General features: G+C 40.3%; 1 protein-coding gene across 1 annotated transcript in view; it reads right to left on the bottom strand.

Moving 5' to 3' along the window:
- Positions 1-23,146, bottom strand: part of LOC145255597 (galactose mutarotase-like) — a 2,088,268-nt gene that overhangs the window by 425,832 nt on the left and 1,639,290 nt on the right. The gene's annotated exons all lie outside the window — the stretch shown is intronic.

Below are 23,146 nucleotides of genomic sequence, written 5' to 3'. Positions count from 1 at the left end.
CGACCAGAGCATCAAGAACTATAGGATTTGAATTGAATAAAACCTAAAAAGGGACCATCTTCCTGCTGTCATGACAACGTCTTTCTTTCTGATCTTCTCTGAGCAACCTTGGGGCAAAGTTTGCACAAATCTTCAGTATCTTCAGTTCCTCGCTAATAATTGTGTGTACAGTTCCCACACTGACATCAAATTGTGCACTTATTGTCTCTATAGACACACGACAGTCCCTATCCATCAAATTCTTTATTTGGCCAATCAACTCTAGTGTTCTGCGTTCCTTACTCGCCCCACATATCTCATCATCCCTCACAGACTTCCTGCTTTCCTTGAATCTATTATGCCACTCTAAAACTGATGCTTGATTCATGCAAGATGGTCCAAACGCAGTCTAAAGCATTCCATACGTTTCTGCAGCATTTTTTTCAAGTTTAAAACAGTTTTATTGCATATCGTTCTTCTAAAGTGCCTCACGTTCAGATTGCATTTTTGAAATTCACCAGCTGTGACAATTAGGCTTTAGTAGGGTGTATTCCAATTCCTGCTGTAGCTGTTTATTTGAACCTGAAATCATAAAAATTCGTCAGGCATCTCCTAAAGCGTATAACAATAACATATTGAGTTTTCAAGAGTCTACAGACAATTTACAATGCCTGTACAAAAAAGTCTGGAAACTTATTGAAGGCAGCTCATATTATTAAGTTTAGTGAAAATATATTATTTTGTGTAAACAAAAAAAAAAAAACACCTTCATTACATTTTAATTTTTAGTATTAAAAACTGCATTAATTTATTTTTGCTTTTTATGAGATATTTTCCTTGAACGTCTAAACATAAGCTTGAAAAAAATAAAAAAAAAATAAAAAATAAGCGTTGAAAATAAAAAACATAAAAAAATTGAGAACAAAAAAAAAAATTTAAAAAGGGATAATTTTTATTTGATTTGAAAAAGTATGCAGTAGGATTTGCGTCGTATTCTATTTAACTTTTATTAAATAATTGTTTTTTAAATAAATAATTGTTTTAGCTCATTATTTTTTAATACATAAATTGTCAGTGATTTTAATTAAAGCATTAATTTAATTTATTGGTAAGAATAAATCGGGTCATTATGTAAAATAAATACACGAAATAAAATAAAATAAACGCAAATAATTGAAAAAAAATGTGATTATTTCTACTAGCGATTTATTTGGAGAAGTATGGAAGGGCAACGTTGTAATAAAAAAATAAAACAAAAACAAAAAACAGGATTTGCATTCCATCCATTCTATCTAATTATTAATAAATAATTGTTTTAGGCAATTTACAAAATTTTATTTCGAATTCTAAAAGAAAGAAAAAAACATTGATAAACAGAATTCATTAAAATTTTCTGAAAATTACTGAATTTAGGAGTTTGTACCAATAATACCGTGGGTTATTTTTAAAAATACGTCCGAATTTAAAACTAATACCAAGTTAAATACGAATCTTTACAAATAAAAATAAAATCTTTATTGCATATAGGATTACTTAAATTAATTAATATTTTTTATAATCTTCAAAAATACAGAAATTAAATTATAATAATATTTTAATTTCTCTATAAATTTAAAAATATAATGGAATTTTTTTTACATTTTAGGCTTCCATAGAAATTTTGCACGTGGTTTGTTTTCTTACTCATTCTTTCTTCTTCCCTTTTGACTTCCTTCTTGTATAGGGCTTTTGCATCAAAATACGATTCAGATGAATTCTAAAACGCAAATAGCTTTAATTGTTACCCCTTTTCTTTTTCTATTTCATTCCTAAAGCAATTCAAGTAGTGTTCTTTCTGTAAACTTGAAAAAAATTATTCATATTATTTATTTATTATTTATTATTTACTAGCCTAGGTGCCCGGCGTTGCCCGGCGTTGCCCGAGTGTTTGGAGGTGTGTGTTGAGCAAAAAAAAAAAAAAAAATAGCAGTAGGCAGGCAGGCAGGCTCGAACCCGTACCGTGAAGGAGGAAAAGAATACCAAAAAAAGTGACGTTTTTGCTGTTGGGTCCATCGCCACCCCGGAAGTGGCGAAGGTTTAAATTAAGGCTAGTCAATCGAAAAGAGGGGATGATTTTCGAAAATAGCGGCGAAAAAAAGCGACCTCTCTCTGTAGAAAAGTGCTCAGTTGAGGGTGAAGGAATGAATGTTTTTGGCAAATTTTTTGATATTTGTCGTCCGAAGGGTCGAGCTTCAAAACGATGCTGATCTTGTGAAAATCCGTCGCCTCTGTTGAAAGTTTTAGATATACATATAACATACATACATACATACAGACAGACAGACAGACATTTAAATAGACAGGTGAGATTTATATTATAGAAGATTATTTATGGTTACTTCGTATATGAAATTAAGTGTTAAGCAATTATTCATCAACGAGTAAATATGATAACTACATCTACCCTTAATTTATTAACTGTAGTTGCTATGTCTACATTTTCTTACTTATTCATATCGTTATTCACAGTTACTTTTATATTACACTAGTGGTGGTACACAGCATTACCCGGGTGTGTCAAGTAAAAAAACAAAACAACAGAGTAGAAAGAAGTCTTTTAAAAAAGTGGTAATAAACAGGAAGGCTCGAGCCCGTAACGCAAAGGAGGAAAAAAAACCTGACGTCTTAGCCGATGTCTCCATCATGCAACTGGAAGTCGCGAACGTCAAAATTAAGCGTAGTCAATCGAAAGGGGAACAATGACTTTCAAAAATGGTGACGCAAAAACCGGTCCCTCCTTGTAAAAAAACTGGCCAGTTGAGAGTGAAGGAATTAATATTTTTTGCCCGATTTTCCGATATTTGTCGTCCGAAAGATTGAGCTTGAAAACGATACCGGTTTGGTCAGGTTTTGACGCGTCTGTCGGAAGTTTTTGGCAAGACATACAAACACACATACACACATTTTGCCTTTTATATATTAGATTAAGTGCTAAACATTTATTCATGGATGGACAATGTATTGCAATTGTATGTCTCATACATGATAAGTGTACTTACTCTTAAATGAATTAACCGTTGCTCCTATATATATTTTCTCTTCACTATTAGTATTGTTACGTATGTTTTCTTTCTGTATATGCTTCTATCTATTTATCCACCAATACCCATTTTAGATTAATTGTGTTTAGTAAATAAGCCATATTTATCAGCAACTTTCAGAGCACAAATTAGTTAAATGGTAATATAATAAAAAAAATTGTTTCTTTATTATCACACGGAGCACAAAATGTGTCGGAAGTTTAAGTAATTAATTGAAAAGTAGCAGTGGGACAATTACATCGGACAGGGTGATGGACAGCCATTTTTAAAAATGGCGATCACTAAATATGATAAATGAAGTGTTGCTTGCGAATGGCGAAATTGATGGAAACACTAATGCTAATCGACTGCGAAAGCGTTAGTGATTTTGACAGCTCTTTGTGAAGTAAGTCTTCACTTCAGAAGCACGAAAAGAAGAATGATTAAATATTGGCTCAGCTCAGCCAATCAAATTTAAGAAAGAAAGCACAATATATTTCATTTAGCAATTTCATAAGAAGCAATATTACATTCTTATACAAAATTCGACAGTTTTTAGCCTTCGTCTGTTGCATATTGTTGCTATGCTTAAAACTATTTCTATTTATGGACGTCCTGTGTAAACGGATACCCAACCATATAACTGTACCGCCTTTGTTTAAACTGTAATGTACATTATTGTACCGCCTTTTTATCAACTGAAACAAACGTCATTGTACCACCCTTGTTCAAACTCAAACAAAATTGTACAACCTTTTAAAAGTTCGTTTTTGTATTGCCTTTTTGGTGATCGAGCAATCCTATTTAAAAAAAACAAAACATAAACAGAGTGGAGGGTGATAACGCGTGTATAAATATAAAACTGACTTAGTGTATTTTTTTATACTTGGGAGTCACCACTTATCAAGGTCCGGAAGCCACTTGAGGATAAGGGTTAATGAATGTAAGGTGGTAGTGCAGTAATCGTTCATGGTGTAGATTGGGTAGAATTTGATTATTTATGGGGAAGGCTTCACAAGAATTTGTTTGGATTGGATTTGAAGGCCAACATGTTGTATTCAACTGGGAAGCAAGACAGAGGAATAGTGTTCTACAGGCGAGCATCTCTGATCTCGCTCGTTGAACATTGTGTCATTTTCAGACATGACGGAAGGCTCCTATCGCTCTTAACATTTGTACACAACTGGCCAACTAGTAGATGGTTTGCAAAAATAAATAAATAAAATAAAAAAACGGTTTTCATCAAACAGAAATGGAATCATATCGTCTTTTCTAGATCGACAATTTTATGGTTTACTCTCTACTTAACTATATTGCTCCCATTAACAGTATTGAGCTTTTTCTATCTTGATAAGTTTTTTTTAAACATATACTCTTAGATAACCTAATTGCAGTATCTATCTATATATCTATAAAAGTGAAGTGTCTGTGTGTTTGTGTACATTTCCCTACGCAATAACTCTGTCAATTTTTAGTCTACAGACTCGAAATTTGATATACATGGTACTGAGATTTGGAAAAATCGATGTGATCGGTTTTCGGCCAGAAATTTGGCTGTTAAGGGGTCAAAGTTCAACGATTTGACCTTTGAGAACTCTACCAAACTCCTCCGCCAATTTTGAGTCTAAACACTTGAAATTTTAGATATAGATTCCTTGGACATGGATCTAACTTATTAACTTGATTTGAGCCTAAAACAATAAATATTAAGGGGTCATAATAGGGGTCAAATTAAAAAAAAATTGACCTCTGTGGTCTCTATCAAATTGCTCAGACAATTTCTGGTCTAAACATTTGAAATTTTACATAAAGGGTATTCAGAGATAGGGCAAGCTTTTTTGTTTGGGTCGAAAATTTGAGCTACCAATATATAAATGTATATATGTATGTATGTTTGCATGTTTGCTTAAGATAATATCCCGCTACTGGCAGCACACTTTCTACCCTTATATTCCTGTCTTTTCCTTCTTCATTTTTACAACCAATCTCCTCTCTTTTCACTAGCAACACTCTAGTCGTGCCTTGCCCCAGTCAAAATAATAATAATAATAATAATAATAATAATAATAATAATAATAATAATAATTAATACAAACAATTTATTTTGTTTTGGATCCTTTCCAATCTTTTAATTAATTTTCTCGCTTCGGGCAAGAACTGACTGATGTAGCTTCCATAGTAACTGTAGACCTTTAGTTTTGGAGAGGGTTTCTTACATTTCTGTTTGAAAATACTCTTCATTTTAGTGTTTTGATTTGGGTGAGATATTTTTTGGAGGAGCCGGTTTCAGAAAAGATTGGGTTGTAGAAATAGAGAGCCCTGTCTTCTGTCCTACAGTTTCTGATTTAATCCTCATCTGCCATTTTGAAGATATAGCAGCAGGCGAACTTGCTTTCTCAGGGGATTACAGCCAAATGACAGAACCGTTCAAGTGGACGATTCTAAAAAGGGAGGGCTGTGATTGGTTGTTTTTTCATCCAATCACAGGCACTTAGCAAACGACTCTATAATAATAATATTGATAGTTACGAGCATACTGAAAAAGTATATAGTGGTTATCCTCATTCGATCCCGAGATACATCAGGCCTTTCTTCTAGTTTATTGTAAAAGAAAATTTTAACGAATTATAGATTAAAACTTTATTTTTCTATTGTTGGTCCCGTTAAGGTTCAGACGATAAAAAACACTCGGTATTTAGTGGAAACAAAACATATTGAACAGAAAATTAAATACAACAAATAAAGGGTGTGGTTATACGTCAGTTCGACTGCCAAGTGCGCATAACTGATGCATAACTGTGTACTAACTCACAGAGACAAATTATCGCAGTCTTTATATTGGAAGAGGTTATTAATATCCGTAGGGTGGACACACCACAGCATTTTCTTTTTACAATTCTTATATTCCTGCTTTAGAGATGTTCTTCAATTTGTGTCAGGATGGATTAATTTTCGCTTTAAAACTCATAAAATTCTGCTGGTCATTAAAGAGACAAACGTTGAGGGAAGAAATATTTCACTACCCCGACCTTTCATAAAGGCTGTCATAGAAAAAAAAATAGGTTATACAATGAAGCGAAACGATAAAAAAACAAACAAACAATAAAAAAAAAACAATTCTTTAAATGACTGAATACTTCAAAGTAAAAACCATTTTCCAAAAGTAACTGTATATACTCACAGGGAGTTTCTCACAAAAGTGTCTATGGAAATGGATGACTGGAACTCATATACATATGCGACATTCTTTAGACATGTGGGGTCCCCAAAGTGGTAAAGCACGGAGGAATGATAAATGAGATGCTAAGAAATGGGATTCTGGCAAGACATATTTCGATAAGCGGAACTATGAAAAAAGAAATTGTTAAACTCTTCTGGAATTACTCATTTACAAGTAGGATTGGATCAAATACTGACTTTTAACAATACAAATACAAATACTTTCGTTTAGGTTACCAGAAATACAAGTACAAATACTTTTATTCCTAAGTCTAAAAATACAAATACAAATACTTTTGTTCCTAAGTCTAAAAATACAAATACAAATACTTTTACTCCTAAGTCTAAAAATACAAATACTTTTATTCCTAAGTCTAAAAATACAAATAAAAATACAGATACTTTTATTCCTCAATCTCAAAATACAAATAAAAATACAATAACTGATTTAAACAAAAACAAATATAAGTACTTTTTTTTTCAAAGTAATAAAGAAATCTGAAAATATGCAAAAAAGAAGAAAAAGAAAAGAAATATTTCCTTCCAAATTTGACATCTACATTACATTCTATATCGTGTCCTCATTGCATTTTATTATCATTAGAGCTCTGAAAGTTTCCTTCTCTCTCTCTCTCTCTCTCTCTCTCTCTCTCTCTCTCTCTCTCTCTCTAAAATATAAATACAAATACAAAATACTATTTTCCTGGATGCCATAATACAAATACAAATTACTTTTTGTTGTGATGTTAAAATACAAATACAATTACATGGCCTTTTGGTCAAGATCAAAGTGTAGTATCTGTTCTGCAGATGCTGCACTTAAGATAATTTGTACCAGTCAATGGAGGGGAAACCCTCTATACTGGGACAATTATTATTTTTGGTAACCAGAGTGCCCCCTTTTTGCCTACTTTTAGGGGAGCTGGTTTTTACCTCACATTAAAAACGGCCTTGTGCCTAATTTGCTCAGTGGGGGAGCAAATAAATACCATCTGTTCCGGCAGATACTGCACTTAAGATAATTTGTACCAGTCAATGGAGGGGAAACCCTCTATACTGGGACAATTATTATTTTTGGTAACCAGAGTGCCCCCTTTTTGCCTACTTTTAGGGGAGCTGGTTTTTACCTCACATTAAAAACGGCCTTGTGCCTAATTTGCTCAGTGGGGGAGCAAATAAATACCATCTGTTCCGGCAGATACTGCACTTAAGATAATTTGTACCAGTCAATGGAGGGGAAACCCTCTATACTGGGACAATTATTATTTTTGGTAACCAGAGTGCCCCCTTTTTGCCTACTTTTAGGGGAGCTGGTTTTTACCTCACATTAAAAACGGCCTTGTGCCTAATTTGCTCAGTGGGGGAGCAAATAAATACCATCTGTTCCGGCAGATACTGCACTTAAGATAATTTGTACCAGTCAATGGAGGGGAAACCCTCTATACTGGGACAATTATTATTTTTGGTAACCAGAGTGCCCCCTTTTTGCCTACTTTTAGGGGAGCTGGTTTTTACCTCACATTAAAAACGGCCTTGTGCCTAATTTGCCCAGTGGGGGAGCAAATAAATACCATCTGTTCCGGCAGATACTGCACTTAAGATAATTTGTACCAGTCAATGGAGGGGAAACCCTCTATACTGGGACAATTATTATTTTTGGTAACCAGAGTGCCCCCTTTTTGCCTACTTTTAGGGGAGCTGGTTTTTACCTCACATTAAAAACGGCCTTGTGCCTAATTTGCTCAGTGGGGGAGCAAATAAATACCATCTGTTCTGCAGATGCTGCACTTAAGATAATTTGTACCAGTCAATGGAGGGGAAACCCTCTATACTGGGACAATTATTATTTTTGGTAACCAGAGTGCCCCCTTTTTGCCTACTTTTAGGGGAGCTGGTTTTTACCTCACATTAAAAACGGCCTTGTGCCTAATTTGCTCAGTGGGGGAGCAAATAAATACCATCTGTTCCGGCAGATACTGCACTTAAGATAATTTGTACCAGTCAATGGAGGGGAAACCCTCTATGCTGGGACAATTATTATTTTTGGTAACCAGAGTGCCCCCTTTTTGCCTACTTTTAGGGGAGCTGGTTTTTACCTCACATTAAAAACGGCCTTGTGCCTAATTTGCTCAGTGGGGGAGCAAATAAATACCATCTGTTCCGGCAGATACTGCACTTAAGATAATTTGTACCAGTCAATGGAGGGGAAACCCTCTATACTGGGACAATTATTATTTTTGGTAACCAGAGTGCCCCCTTTTTGCCTACTTTTAGGGGAGCTGGTTTTTACCTCACATTAAAAACGGCCTTGTGCCTAATTTGCTCAGTGGGGGAGCAAATAAATACCATCTGTTCTGCAGATGCTGCACTTAAGATAATTTGTACCAGTCAATGGAGGGGAAACCCTCTATACTGGGACAATTATTATTTTTGGTAACCAGAGTGCCCCCTTTTTGCCTACTTTTAGGGGAGCTGGTTTTTACCTCATATTAAAAACGGCCTTGTGCCTAATTTGCTCAGTGGGGGAGCAAATAAATACCATCTGTTCCGGCAGATACTGCACTTAAGATAATTTGTACCAGTCAATGGAGGGGAAACCCTCTATACTGGGACAATTATTATTTTTGGTAACCAGAGTGCCCCCTTTTTGCCTACTTTTAGGGGAGCTGGTTTTTACCTCACATTAAAAACGGCCTTGTGCCTAATTTGCTCAGTGGGGGAGCAAATAAATACCATCTGTTCCGGCAGATACTGCACTTAAGATAATTTGTACCAGTCAATGGAGGGGAAACCCTCTATACTGGGACAATTATTATTTTTGGTAACCAGAGTGCCCCCTTTTTGCCTACTTTTAGGGGAGCTGGTTTTTACCTCACATTAAAAACGGCCTTGTGCCTAATTTGCTCAGTGGGGGAGCAAATAAATACCATCTGTTCCGGCAGATACTGCACTTAAGATAATTTGTACCAGTCAATGGAGGGGAAACCCTCTATACTGGGACAATTATTATTTTTGGTAACCAGAGTGCCCCCTTTTTGCCTACTTTAAGGGGAGCTGGTTTTTACCTCACATTAAAAACGGCCTTGTGCCAAATTTGCTCAGTGGGGGAGCAAATAAATACCATCTGTTCCGGCAGATACTGCACTTAAGATAATTTGTACCAGTCAATGGAGGGGAAACCCTCTATACTGGGACAATTATTATTTTTGGTAACCAGAGTGACCCCTTTTTGCCTACTTTTAGGGGAGCTGGTTTTTACCTCACATTAAAAACGGCCTTGTGCCTAATTTGCTCAGTGGGGGAGCAAATAAATACCATCTGTTCCGGCAGATACTGCACTTAAGATAATTTGTACCAGTCAATGGAGGGGAAACCCTCTATACTGGGACAATTATTATTTTTGGTAACCAGAGTGCCCCCTTTTTGCCTACTTTTAGGGGAGCTGGTTTTTACCTCACATTAAAAACGGCCTTGTGCCTAATTTGCTCAGTGGGGGAGCAAATAAATACCATCTGTTCCGGCAGATACTGCACTTAAGATAATTTGTACCAGTCAATGGAGGGGAAACCCTCTATACTGGGACAATTATTATTTTTGGTAACCAGAGTGCCCCCTTTTTGCCTACTTTTAGGGGAGCTGGTTTTTACCTCACATTAAAAACGGCCTTGTGCCTAATTTGCTCAGTGGGGGAGCAAATAAATACCATCTGTTCTGCAGATGCTGCACTTAAGATAATTTGTACCAGTCAATGGAGGGGAAACCCTCTATACTGGGACAATTATTATTTTTGGTAACCAGAGTGCCCCCTTTTTGCCTACTTTTAGGGGAGCTGGTTTTTACCTCACATTAAAAACGGCCTTGTGCCTAATTTGCTCAGTGGGGGAGCAAATAAATACCATCTGTTCCGGCAGATACTGCACTTAAGATAATTTGTACCAGTCAATGGAGGGGAAACCCTCTATACTGGGACAATTATTATTTTTGGTAACCAGAGTGCCCCCTTTTTGCCTACTTTTAGGGGAGCTGGTTTTTACCTCACATTAAAAACGGCCTTGTGCCTAATTTGCTCAGTGGGGGAGCAAATAAATACCATCTGTTCCGGCAGATACTGCACTTAAGATAATTTGTACCAGTCAATGGAGGGGAAACCCTCTATACTGGGACAATTATTATTTTTGGTAACCAGAGTGCCCCCTTTTTGCCTACTTTTAGGGGAGCTGGTTTTTACCTCACATTAAAAACGGCCTTGTGCCTAATTTGCTCAGTGGGGGAGCAAATAAATACCATCTGTTCCGGCAGATACTGCACTTAAGATAATTTGTACCAGTCAATGGAGGGGAAACCCTCTATACTGGGACAATTATTATTTTTGGTAACCAGAGTGCCCCCTATTTGCCTACTTTAAGGGGAGCTGGTTTTTACCTCACATTAAAAACGGCCTTGTGCCAAATTTGCTCAGTGGGGGAGCAAATAAATACCATCTGTTCCGGCAGATGCTGCACTTAAGATAATTTGTACCAGTCAATGGAGGGGAAACCCTCTATACTGGGACAATTATTATTTTTGGTAACCAGAGTGCCCCCTTTTTGCCTACTATTAGGGGAGATGGTTTTTATCATACATAAAAAACGGCCTTGTGCCTAATTTGCTCAGTGGGGGAGCAAATAAATACCATCTGTTCCGGCAGATACTGCAAGCTATGACTAGCAAAGACCAGATGTGGGGGCAACCCCACATGCCTGACCTTTAACCAGCTCCCATTTCCCACCTCTCGGGAGCTGGTCCCCCTTTTCCCCTTCCCCCTCCCTTCACTCCTCACATTAAAAATTGGCCTTGTGCCTAATTTGCTCGGTGGGGGAGCAAATAAATACCATCTGTTCCGGCAGATACTGCAAGCAAAGACCATATCTGTGGGCAACCTCACATATAAGACCTTGGTCAATGTAGGGGCAACCCTTCATACCAATTGTCATTATCCAACTCCCCTACTCCCCGGGGAGTTTGTCCCCATTTCCCCTTCACTCCTCACATTAAAAATCGGCCTTGTGCCTAATTTGCTCAGTGGGGGAGCAAATAAATACCATCTGTTCCGGCAGATGCTGCACTTAAGATAATTTGTACCAGTCAATGGAGGGGAAACCCTCTATACTGGGACAATTATTATTTTTGGTAACCAGAGTGCCCCCTTTTTGCCTACTTTTAGGGGAGCTGGTTTTTACCTCACATTAAAAACGGCCTTGTGCCTAATTTGCTCAGTGGGGGAGCAAATAAATACCATCTGTTCCGGCAGATGCTGCACTTAAGATAATTTGTACCAGTCAATGGAGGGGAAACCCTCTATACTGGGACAATTATTATTTTTGGTAACCAGAATGCCCCCTTTTTGCCTACTTTTAGGGGAGCTGGTTTTTACCTCACATTAAAAACGGCCTTGTGCCTAATTTGCTCAGTGGGGAAGCAAATAAATACCATCTGTTCCGGCAGATGCTGCACTTAAGATAATTTGTACCAGTCAATGGAGGGGAAACCCTCTATACTGGGACAATTATTATTTTTGGTAACCAGAGTGCCCCCTTTTTGCCTACTTTTGGGGGAGTTGGTTTTTGCCTCACATTAAAAACGGCCTTGTGCCTAATTTGCTCGGTGGGGGAGTAAATAAATACCATCAAAGTGTAGCATCTGTTCCGGCAGATACTGCACTTAAGATAATTTGTACCAGTCAATGGAGGGGAAACCCTCTATACTGGGACAATTATTATTTTTGGTAACCAGAGTGCCCCCTTTTTGCCTACTTTTAGGGGAGCTGGTTTTTACCTCACATTAAAAACGGCCTTGTGCCTAATTTGCTCAGTGGGGGAGCAAATAAATACCATCTGTTCCGGCAGATACTGCACTTAAGATAATTTGTACCAGTCAATGGAGGGGAAACCCTCTATACTGGGACAATTATTATTTTTGGTAACCAGAGTGCCCCCTTTTTGCCTACTTTTAGGGGAGCTGGTTTTTACCTCACATTAAAAACGGCCTTGTGCCTAATTTGCTCAGTGGGGGAGCAAATAAATACCATCTGTTCCGGCAGATACTGCACTTAAGATAATTTGTACCAGTCAATGGAGGGGAAACCCTCTATACTGGGACAATTATTATTTTTGGTAACCAGAGTGCCCCCTTTTTGCCTACTTTTAGGGGAGCTGGTTTTTACCTCACATTAAAAACGGCCTTGTGCCTAATTTGCTCAGTGGGGGAGCAAATAAATACCATCTGTTCCGGCAGATACTGCACTTAAGATAATTTGTACCAGTCAATGGAGGGGAAACCCTCTATACTGGGACAATTATTATTTTTGGTAACCAGAGTGCCCCCTTTTTGCCTACTTTTAGGGGAGCTGGTTTTTACCTCACATTAAAAACGGCCTTGTGCCTAATTTGCTCAGTGGGGGAGCAAATAAATACCATCTGTTCTGCAGATGCTGCACTTAAGATAATTTGTACCAGTCAATGGAGGGGAAACCCTCTATACTGGGACAATTATTATTTTTGGTAACCAGAGTGCCCCCTTTTTGCCTACTTTTAGGGGAGCTGGTTTTTACCTCACATTAAAAACGGCCTTGTGCCTAATTTGCTCAGTGGGGGAGCAAATAAATACCATCTGTTCCGGCAGATACTGCACTTAAGATAATTTGTACCAGTCAATGGAGGGGAAACCCTCTATACTGGGACAATTATTATTTTTGGTAACCAGAGTGCCCCCTTTTTGCCTACTTTTAGGGGAGCTGGTTTTTACCTCACATTAAAAACGGCCTTGTGCCTAATTTGCTCAGTGGGGGAGCAAATAAATACCATCTGTTCCGGCAGATACTGCACTTAAGATAATTTGTACCAGTCAATGGAGGGGAAACCCTCTATACTGGGACAATTATTATTTTTGGTAACCAGAGTGCCCCCTTTTTGCCTACTTTTAGGGGAGCTGGTTTTTACCTCACATTAAAAACGGCCTTGTGCCTAATTTGCTCAGTGGGGGAGCAAATAAATACCATCTGTTCCGGCAGATACTGCACTTAAGATAATTTGTACCAGTCAATGGAGGGGAAACCCTCTATACTGGGACAATTATTATTTTTGGTAACCAGAGTGCCCCCTATTTGCCTACTTTAAGGGGAGCTGGTTTTTACCTCACATTAAAAACGGCCTTGTGCCAAATTTGCTCAGTGGGGGAGCAAATAAATACCATCTGTTCCGGCAGATGCTGCACTTAAGATAATTTGTACCAGTCAATGGAGGGGAAACCCTCTATACTGGGACAATTATTATTTTTGGTAACCAGAGTGCCCCCTTTTTGCCTACTATTAGGGGAGATGGTTTTTATCATACATAAAAAACGGCCTTGTGCCTAATTTGCTCAGTGGGGGAGCAAATAAATACCATCTGTTCCGGCAGATACTGCAAGCTATGACTAGCAAAGACCAGATGTGGGGGCAACCCCACATGCCTGACCTTTAACCAGCTCCCATTTCCCACCTCTCGGGAGCTGGTCCCCCTTTTCCCCTTCCCCCTCCCTGCACTCCTCACATTAAAAATTGGCCTTGTGCCTAATTTGCTCGGTGGGGGAGCAAATAAATACCATCTGTTCCGGCAGATACTGCAAGCAAAGACCATATCTGTGGGCAACCTCACATATAAGACCTTGGTCAATGTAGGGGCAACCCTTCATACCAATTGTCATTATCCAACTCCCCTACTCCCCGGGGAGTTTGTCCCCATTTCCCCTTCACTCCTCACATTAAAAATCGGCCTTGTGCCTAATTTGCTCAGTGGGGGAGCAAATAAATACCATCTGTTCCGGCAGATGCTGCACTTAAGATAATTTGTACCAGTCAATGGAGGGGAAACCCTCTATACTGGGACAATTATTATTTTTGGTAACCAGAGTGCCCCCTTTTTGCCTACTTTTAGGGGAGCTGGTTTTTACCTCACATTAAAAACGGCCTTGTGCCTAATTTGCTCAGTGGGGGAGCAAATAAATACCATCTGTTCCGGCAGATGCTGCACTTAAGATAATTTGTACCAGTCAATGGAGGGGAAACCCTCTATACTGGGACAATTATTATTTTTGGTAACCAGAATGCCCCCTTTTTGCCTACTTTTAGGGGAGCTGGTTTTTACCTCACATTAAAAACGGCCTTGTGCCTAATTTGCTCAGTGGGGAAGCAAATAAATACCATCTGTTCCGGCAGATGCTGCACTTAAGATAATTTGTACCAGTCAATGGAGGGGAAACCCTCTATACTGGGACAATTATTATTTTTGGTAACCAGAGTGCCCCCTTTTTGCCTACTTTTGGGGGAGTTGGTTTTTGCCTCACATTAAAAACGGCCTTGTGCCTAATTTGCTCGGTGGGGGAGTAAATAAATACCATCAAAGTGTAGCATCTGTTCCGGCAGATACTGCACTTAAGATAATTTGTACCAGTCAATGGAGGGGAAACCCTCTATACTGGGACAATTATTATTTTTGGTAACCAGAGTGACCCCTTTTTGCCTACTTTTAGGGGAGCTGGTTTTTACCTCACATTAAAAACGGCCTTGTGCCTAATTTGCTCAGTGGGGGAGCAAATAAATACCATCTGTTCCGGCAGATACTGCACTTAAGATAATTTGTACCAGTCAATGGAGGGGAAACCCTCTATACTGGGACAATTATTATTTTTGGTAACCAGAGTGCCCCCTTTTTGCCTACTTTTAGGGGAGCTGGTTTTTACCTCACATTAAAAACGGCCTTGTGCCTAATTTGCTCAGTGGGGGAGCAAATAAATACCATCTGTTCCGGCAGATACTGCACTTAAGATAATTTGTACCAGTCAATGGAGGGGAAACCCTCTATACTGGGACAATTATTATTTTTGGTAACCAGAGTGCCCCCTTTTTGCCTACTTTTAGGGGAGCTGGTTTTTACCTCACATTAAAAACGGCCTTGTGCCTAATTTGCTCAGTGGGGGAGCAAATAAATACCATCTGTTCTGCAGATGCTGCACTTAAGATAATTTGTACCAGTCAATGGAGGGGAAACCCTCTATACTGGGACAATTATTATTTTTGGTAACCAGAGTGCCCCCTTTTTGCCTACTTTTAGGGGAGCTGGTTTTTACCTCACATTAAAAACGGCCTTGTGCCTAATTTGCTCAGTGGGGGAGCAAATAAATACCATCTGTTCCGGCAGATACTGCACTTAAGATAATTTGTACCAGTCAATGGAGGGGAAACCCTCTATACTGGGACAATTATTATTTTTGGTAACCAGAGTGCCCCCTTTTTGCCTACTTTTAGGGGAGCTGGTTTTTACCTCACATTAAAAACGGCCTTGTGCCTAATTTGCTCAGTGGGGGAGCAAATAAATACCATCTGTTCCGGCAGATACTGCACTTAAGATAATTTGTACCAGTCAATGGAGGGGAAACCCTCTATACTGGGACAATTATTATTTTTGGTAACCAGAGTGCCCCCTTTTTGCCTACTTTTAGGGGAGCTGGTTTTTACCTCACATTAAAAACGGCCTTGTGCCTAATTTGCTCAGTGGGGGAGCAAATAAATACCATCTGTTCCGGCAGATACTGCACTTAAGATAATTTGTACCAGTCAATGGAGGGGAAACCCTCTATACTGGGACAATTATTATTTTTGGTAACCAGAGTGCCCCCTATTTGCCTACTTTAAGGGGAGCTGGTTTTTACCTCACATTAAAAACGGCCTTGTGCCAAATTTGCTCAGTGGGGGAGCAAATAAATACCATCTGTTCCGGCAGATGCTGCACTTAAGATAATTTGTACCAGTCAATGGAGGGGAAACCCTCTATACTGGGACAATTATTATTTTTGGTAACCAGAGTGCCCCCTTTTTGCCTACTATTAGGGGAGATGGTTTTTATCATACATAAAAAACGGCCTTGTGCCTAATTTGCTCAGTGGGGGAGCAAATAAATACCATCTGTTCCGGCAGATACTGCAAGCTATGACTAGCAAAGACCAGATGTGGGGGCAACCCCACATGCCTGACCTTTAACCAGCTCCCATTTCCCACCTCTCGGGAGCTGGTCCCCCTTTTCCCCTTCCCCCTCCCTTCACTCCTCACATTAAAAATTGGCCTTGTGCCTAATTTGCTCGGTGGGGGAGCAAATAAATACCATCTGTTCCGGCAGATACTGCAAGCAAAGACCATATCTGTGGGCAACCTCACATATAAGACCTTGGTCAATGTAGGGGCAACCCTTCATACCAATTGTCATTATCCAACTCCCCTACTCCCCGGGGAGTTTGTCCCCATTTCCCCTTCACTCCTCACATTAAAAATCGGCCTTGTGCCTAATTTGCTCAGTGGGGGAGCAAATAAATACCATCTGTTCCGGCAGATGCTGCACTTAAGATAATTTGTACCAGTCAATGGAGGGGAAACCCTCTATACTGGGACAATTATTATTTTTGGTAACCAGAGTGCCCCCTTTTTGCCTACTTTTAGGGGAGCTGGTTTTTACCTCACATTAAAAACGGCCTTGTGCCTAATTTGCTCAGTGGGGGAGCAAATAAATACCATCTGTTCCGGCAGATGCTGCACTTAAGATAATTTGTACCAGTCAATGGAGGGGAAACCCTCTATACTGGGACAATTATTATTTTTGGTAACCAGAATGCCCCCTTTTTGCCTACTTTTAGGGGAGCTGGTTTTTACCTCACATTAAAAACGGCCTTGTGCCTAATTTGCTCAGTGGGGAAGCAAATAAATACCATCTGTTCCGGCAGATGCTGCACTTAAGATAATTTGTACCAGTCAATGGAGGGGAAACCCTCTATACTGGGACAATTATTATTTTTGGTAACCAGAGTGCCCCCTTTTTGCCTACTTTTGGGGGAGTTGGTTTTTGCCTCACATTAAAAACGGCCTTGTGCCTAATTTGCTCGGTGGGGGAGTAAATAAATACCATCAAAGTGTAGCATCTGTTCCGGCAGATACTGCACTTAAGATAATTTGTACCAGTCAATGGAGGGGAAACCCTCTATACTGGGACAATTATTATTTTTGGTAACCAGAGTGCCCCCTTTTTGCCTACTTTTAGGGGAGCTGGTTTTTACCTCACATTAAAAACGGCCTTGTGCCTAATTTGCTCAGTGGGGGAGCAAATAAATACCATCTGTTCCGGCAGATACTGCACTTAAGATAATTTGTACCAGTCAATGGAGGGGAAACCCTCTATACTGGGACAATTATTATTTTTGGTAACCAGAGTGCCCCCTTTTTGCCTACTTTTAGGGGAGCTGGTTTTTACCTCACATTAAAAACGGCCTTGTGCCTAATTTGCTCAGTGGGGGAGCAAATAAATACCATCTGTTCCGGCAGATACTGCACTTAAGATAATTTGTACCAGTCAATGGAGGGGAAACCCTCTATACTGGGACAATTATTATTTTTGGTAACCAGAGTGCCCCCTTTTTGCCTACTTTTAGGGGAGCTGGTTTTTACCTCACATTAAAAACGGCCTTGTGCCTAATTTGCTCAGTGGGGGAGCAAATAAATACCATCTGTTCTGCAGATGCTGCACTTAAGATAATTTGTACCAGTCAATGGAGGGGAAACCCTCTATACTGGGACAATTATTATTTTTGGTAACCAGAGTGCCCCCTTTTTGCCTACTTTTAGGGGAGCTGGTTTTTACCTCACATTAAAAACGGCCTTGTGCCTAATTTGCTCAGTGGGGGAGCAAATAAATACCATCTGTTCCGGCAGATACTGCACTTAAGATAATTTGTACCAGTCAATGGAGGGGAAACCCTCTATACTGGGACAATTATTATTTTTGGTAACCAGAGTGCCCCCTTTTTGCCTACTTTTAGGGGAGCTGGTTTTTACCTCACATTAAAAACGGCCTTGTGCCTAATTTGCTCAGTGGGGGAGCAAATAAATACCATCTGTTCCGGCAGATACTGCACTTAAGATAATTTGTACCAGTCAATGGAGGGGAAACCCTCTATACTGGGACAATTATTATTTTTGGTAACCAGAGTGCCCCCTTTTTGCCTACTTTTAGGGGAGCTGGTTTTTACCTCACATTAAAAACGGCCTTGTGCCTAATTTGCTCAGTGGGGGAGCAAATAAATACCATCTGTTCCGGCAGATACTGCACTTAAGATAATTTGTACCAGTCAATGGAGGGGAAACCCTCTATACTGGGACAATTATTATTTTTGGTAACCAGAGTGCCCCCTTTTTGCCTACTTTAAGGGGAGCTGGTTTTTACCTCACATTAAAAACGGCCTTGTGCCTAATTTGCTCAGTGGGGGAGCAAATAAATACCATCTGTTCCGGCAGATGCTGCACTTAAGATAATTTGTACCAGTCAATGGAGGGGAAACCCTCTATACTGGGACAATTATTATTTTTGGTAACCAGAGTGCCCCTTTTTGCCTACTATTAGGGGAGATGGTTTTTATCACACATAAAAAACGGCCTTGTGCCTAATTTGCTCAGTGGGGGAGCAAATAAATACCATCTGTTCCGGCAGATACTGCAAGCTATGACTAGCAAAGACCAGATGTGGGGGCAACCCCACATGCCTGACCTTTAACCAGCTCCCATTTCCCACCTCTCGGGAGCTGGTCCCCCTTTTTCCCTTCCCCCTCCCTTCACTCCTCACATTAAAAATTGGCCTTGTGCCTAATTTGCTCGGTGGGGGAGCAAATAAATACCATCTGTTCCGGCAGATACTGCAAGCAAAGACCATATCTGTGGGCAACCTCACATATAAGACCTTGGTCAATGTAGGGGCAACCCTTCATACCAATTGTCATTATCCAACTCCCCTACTCCCCGGGGAGTTTGTCCCCATTTCCCCTTCACTCCTCACATTAAAAATCGGCCTTGTGCCTAATTTGCTCAGTGGGGGAGCAAATAAATACCATCTGTTCCGGCAGATGCTGCACTTAAGATAATTTGTACCAGTCAATGGAGGGGAAACCCTCTATACTGGGACAATTATTATTTTTGGTAACCAGAGTGCCCCCTTTTTGCCTACTTTTAGGGGAGCTGGTTTTTACCTCACATTAAAAACGGCCTTGTGCCTAATTTGCTCAGTGGGGGAGCAAATAAATACCATCTGTTCCGGCAGATGCTGCACTTAAGATAATTTGTACCAGTCAATGGAGGGGAAACCCTCTATACTGGGACAATTATTATTTTTGGTAACCAGAATGCCCCCTTTTTGCCTACTTTTAGGGGAGCTGGTTTTTACCTCACATTAAAAACGGCCTTGTGCCTAATTTGCTCAGTGGGGAAGCAAATAAATACCATCTGTTCCGGCAGATGCTGCACTTAAGATAATTTGTACCAGTCAATGGAGGGGAAACCCTCTATACTGGGACAATTATTATTTTTGGTAACCAGAGTGCCCCCTTTTTGCCTACTTTTGGGGGAGCTGGTTTTTGCCTCACATTAAAAACGGCCTTGTGCCTAATTTGCTCGGTGGGGGAGTAAATAAATACCATCAAAGTGTAGCATCTGTTCCGGCAGATACTGCACTTAAGATAATTTGTACCAGTCAATGGAGGGGAAACCCTCTATACTGGGACAATTATTATTTTTGGTTACCAGAGTGCCCCCTTTTTGCCTACTTTAAGGGGAGCTGGTTTTTACCTCACATTAAAAACGGCCTTGTGCCTAATTTGCTCAGTGGGGAAGCAAATAAATACCATCTGTTCCGGCAGATGCTGCACTTAAGATAATTTGTACCAGTCAATGGAGGGGAAACCCTCTATACTGGGACAATTATTATTTTTGGTAACCAGAGTGCCCCCTTTTAGGGGAGCTGGTTTTTACCTCACATTAAAAACGGCCTTGTGCCTAATTTGCTCAGTGGGGGAGCAAATAAATACCATCTGTTCCGGCAGATACTGCAAGCTATGACTAGCTATGACTAGCTATGACTAGCAAAGACCAGATGTGGGGGCAACCCCACATGCCTGACCATTAACCAGCTCCCATTTCCCACCTCTCGGGAGCTGGTCCCCTTTTTCCATTCCCCCTCCCTTCACTCCTCACATGAAAAATCGGCCTTGTGCCTAATTTGCTCGGTGGGGGAGCAAATAAATACCATCTGTTCCGGCAGATACTGCACTTAAGATAATTTGTACCAGTCAATGGAGGGGAAACCCTCTATACTGGGACAATTATTATTTTTGGTAACCAGAGTGCCCCCTTTTTGCCTACTTTAAGGGGAGCTGGTTTTTACCTCACATTAAAAACGGCCTTGTGCCTAATTTGCTCAGTGGGGGAGCAAATAAATACCATCTGTTCCGGCAGATACTGCACTTAAGATAATTTGTACCAGTCAATGGAGGGGAAACCCTCTATACTGGGACAATTATTATTTTTGGTAACCAGAGTGCCCCCTTTTTGCCTACTTTTGGGGGAGCTGGTTTTTGCCTCACATTAAAAACGGCCTTGTGCCTAATTTGCTCGGTGGGGGAGCAAATAAATACCATCAAAGTGTAGCATCTGTTCCGGCAGATACTGCACTTAAGATAATTTGTACCAGTCAATGGAGGGGAAACCCTCTATACTGGGACAATTATTATTTTTGGTAACCAGAGTGCCCCCTTTTTGCCTACTTTTAGGGGAGCTGGTTTTTACCTCACATTAAAAACGGCCTTGTGCCTAATTTGCTCAGTGGGGAAGCAAATAAATACCATCTGTTCCGGCAGATGCTGCACTTAAGATAATTTGTACCAGTCAATGGAGGGGAAACCCTCTATACTGGGACAATTAATATTTTTGGTAACCAGAGTGCCCCCTTTTAGGGGAGCTGGTTTTTACCTCACATTAAAAACGGCCTTGTGCCTAATTTGCTCAGTGGGGGAGCAAATAAATACCATCTGTTCCGGCAGATACTGCAAGCTATGACTAGCTATGACTAGCTATGACTAGCAAAGACCAGATGTGGGGGCAACCCCACATGCCTGACCATTAACCAGCTCCCATTTCCCACCTCTCGGGAGCTGGTCCCCTTTTTCCATTCCCCCTCCCTTCACTCCTCACATTAAAAATCGGCCTTGTGCCTAATTTGCTCGGTGGGGGAGCAAATAAATACCATCTGTTCCGGCAGATACTGCACTTAAGATAATTTGTACCAGTCAATGGAGGGGAAACCCTCTATACTGGGACAATTATTATTTTTGGTAACCAGAGTGCCCCCTTTTTGCCTACTTTAAGGGGAGCTGGTTTTTACCTCACATTAAAAACGGCCTTGTGCCTAATTTGCTCAGTGGGGAAGCAAATAAATACCATCTGTTCCGGCAGATGCTGCACTTAAGATAATTTGTACCAGTCAATGGAGGGGAAACCCTCTATACTGGGACAATTATTATTTTTGGTAACCAGAGTGCCCCCTTTTTGCCTACTTTTAGGGGAGCTGGTTTTTACCTCACATTAAAAACGGCCTTGTGCCTAATTTGCTCAGTGGGGGAGCAAATAAATACCATCTGTTCCGGCAGATACTGCAAGCTATGACTAGCTATGACTAGCTATGACTAGCAAAGACCAGATGTGGGGGCAACCCCACATGCCTGACCATTAACCAGCTCCCATTTCCCACCTCTCGGGAGCTGGTCCCCTTTTTCCATTCCCCCTCCCTTCACTCCTCACATTAAAAATCGGCCTTGTGCCTAATTTGCTCGGTGGGGGAGCAAATAAATACCATCTGTTCCGGCAGATACTGCACTTAAGATAATTTGTACCAGTCAATGGAGGGGAAACCCTCTATACTGGGACAATTATTATTTTTGGTAACCAGAGTGCCCCCTTTTTGCCTACTTTAAGGGGAGCTGGTTTTTACCTCACATTAAAAACGGCCTTGTGCCTAATTTGCTCAGTGGGGAAGCAAATAAATACCATCTGTTCCGGCAGATGCTGCACTTAAGATAATTTGTACCAGTCAATGGAGGGGAAACCCTCTATACTGGGACAATTATTATTTTTGGTAACCAGAGTGCCCCCTTTTTGCCTACTTTTAGGGGAGCTGGTTTTTACCTCACATTAAAAACGGCCTTGTGCCTAATTTGCTCAGTGGGGGAGCAAATAAATACCATCTGTTCCGGCAGATACTGCAAGCTATGACTAGCAAAGACCAGATGTGGGGGCAACCCCACATGCCTGACCTTTAACCAGCTCCCATTTCCCACCTCTCGGGAGCTGGTCCCCTTTTCCCTTCCCCCTCCCTTCACTCCTCACATTAAAAATTGGCCTTGTGCCTAATTTGCTCGGTGGGGGAGCAAATAAATACCATCTGTTCCAGCAGATACTGCAAGCAAAGACCAGATGTGGGGGCAACCCCACATAGCTGACCTTTAACCAGCTCCCATTTCCCACCTCTCGGGAGCTGGTCCCCTTTTTCCCTTCCCCCTCCCTTCACTCCTCACATTAAAAATCGGCCTTGTGCCTAATTTGCTCGGTGGGGGAGCAAATAAATACCATCTGTTTTTCAGATGCTGCACTTCCATTTCTTGTTCTCTTTCGGTGGAGGAGAAATCCTTCACGACTGAGACAATTTTTATTTTTGTACCTTTTCTCCACGTTAAAAAACGACCCTGGTGTCTAACTCTGTCCCGTGGGGAGGCATAGTAAATAGGTACATTAAAATTGTATTTAAATACAATTGAAATACAAATACAATTGTATTTGATCCAACCCTAATTGCAAGTACAACTGAAATGCAATTTGTGCTTGTATGGTGTTTTATATATATATATATTCGAGCAAACAATTAATAAAACATGTTAAAAAACACTTTGAAATGAGTTAAAAACATATTTAATCTGAAAAGGAAACACTTAATAAGTGGATAGTCCTTAATCCG

This window comes from Euprymna scolopes, chromosome 31 (genome assembly GCF_053919585.1).
Source record: "Euprymna scolopes isolate OS-2025 chromosome 31, ASM5391958v1, whole genome shotgun sequence".
Taxonomy (NCBI): Eukaryota; Metazoa; Mollusca; class Cephalopoda; order Sepiida; family Sepiolidae; genus Euprymna; species Euprymna scolopes.
This window is presented reverse-complemented; position numbering and strand designations above follow the sequence as displayed.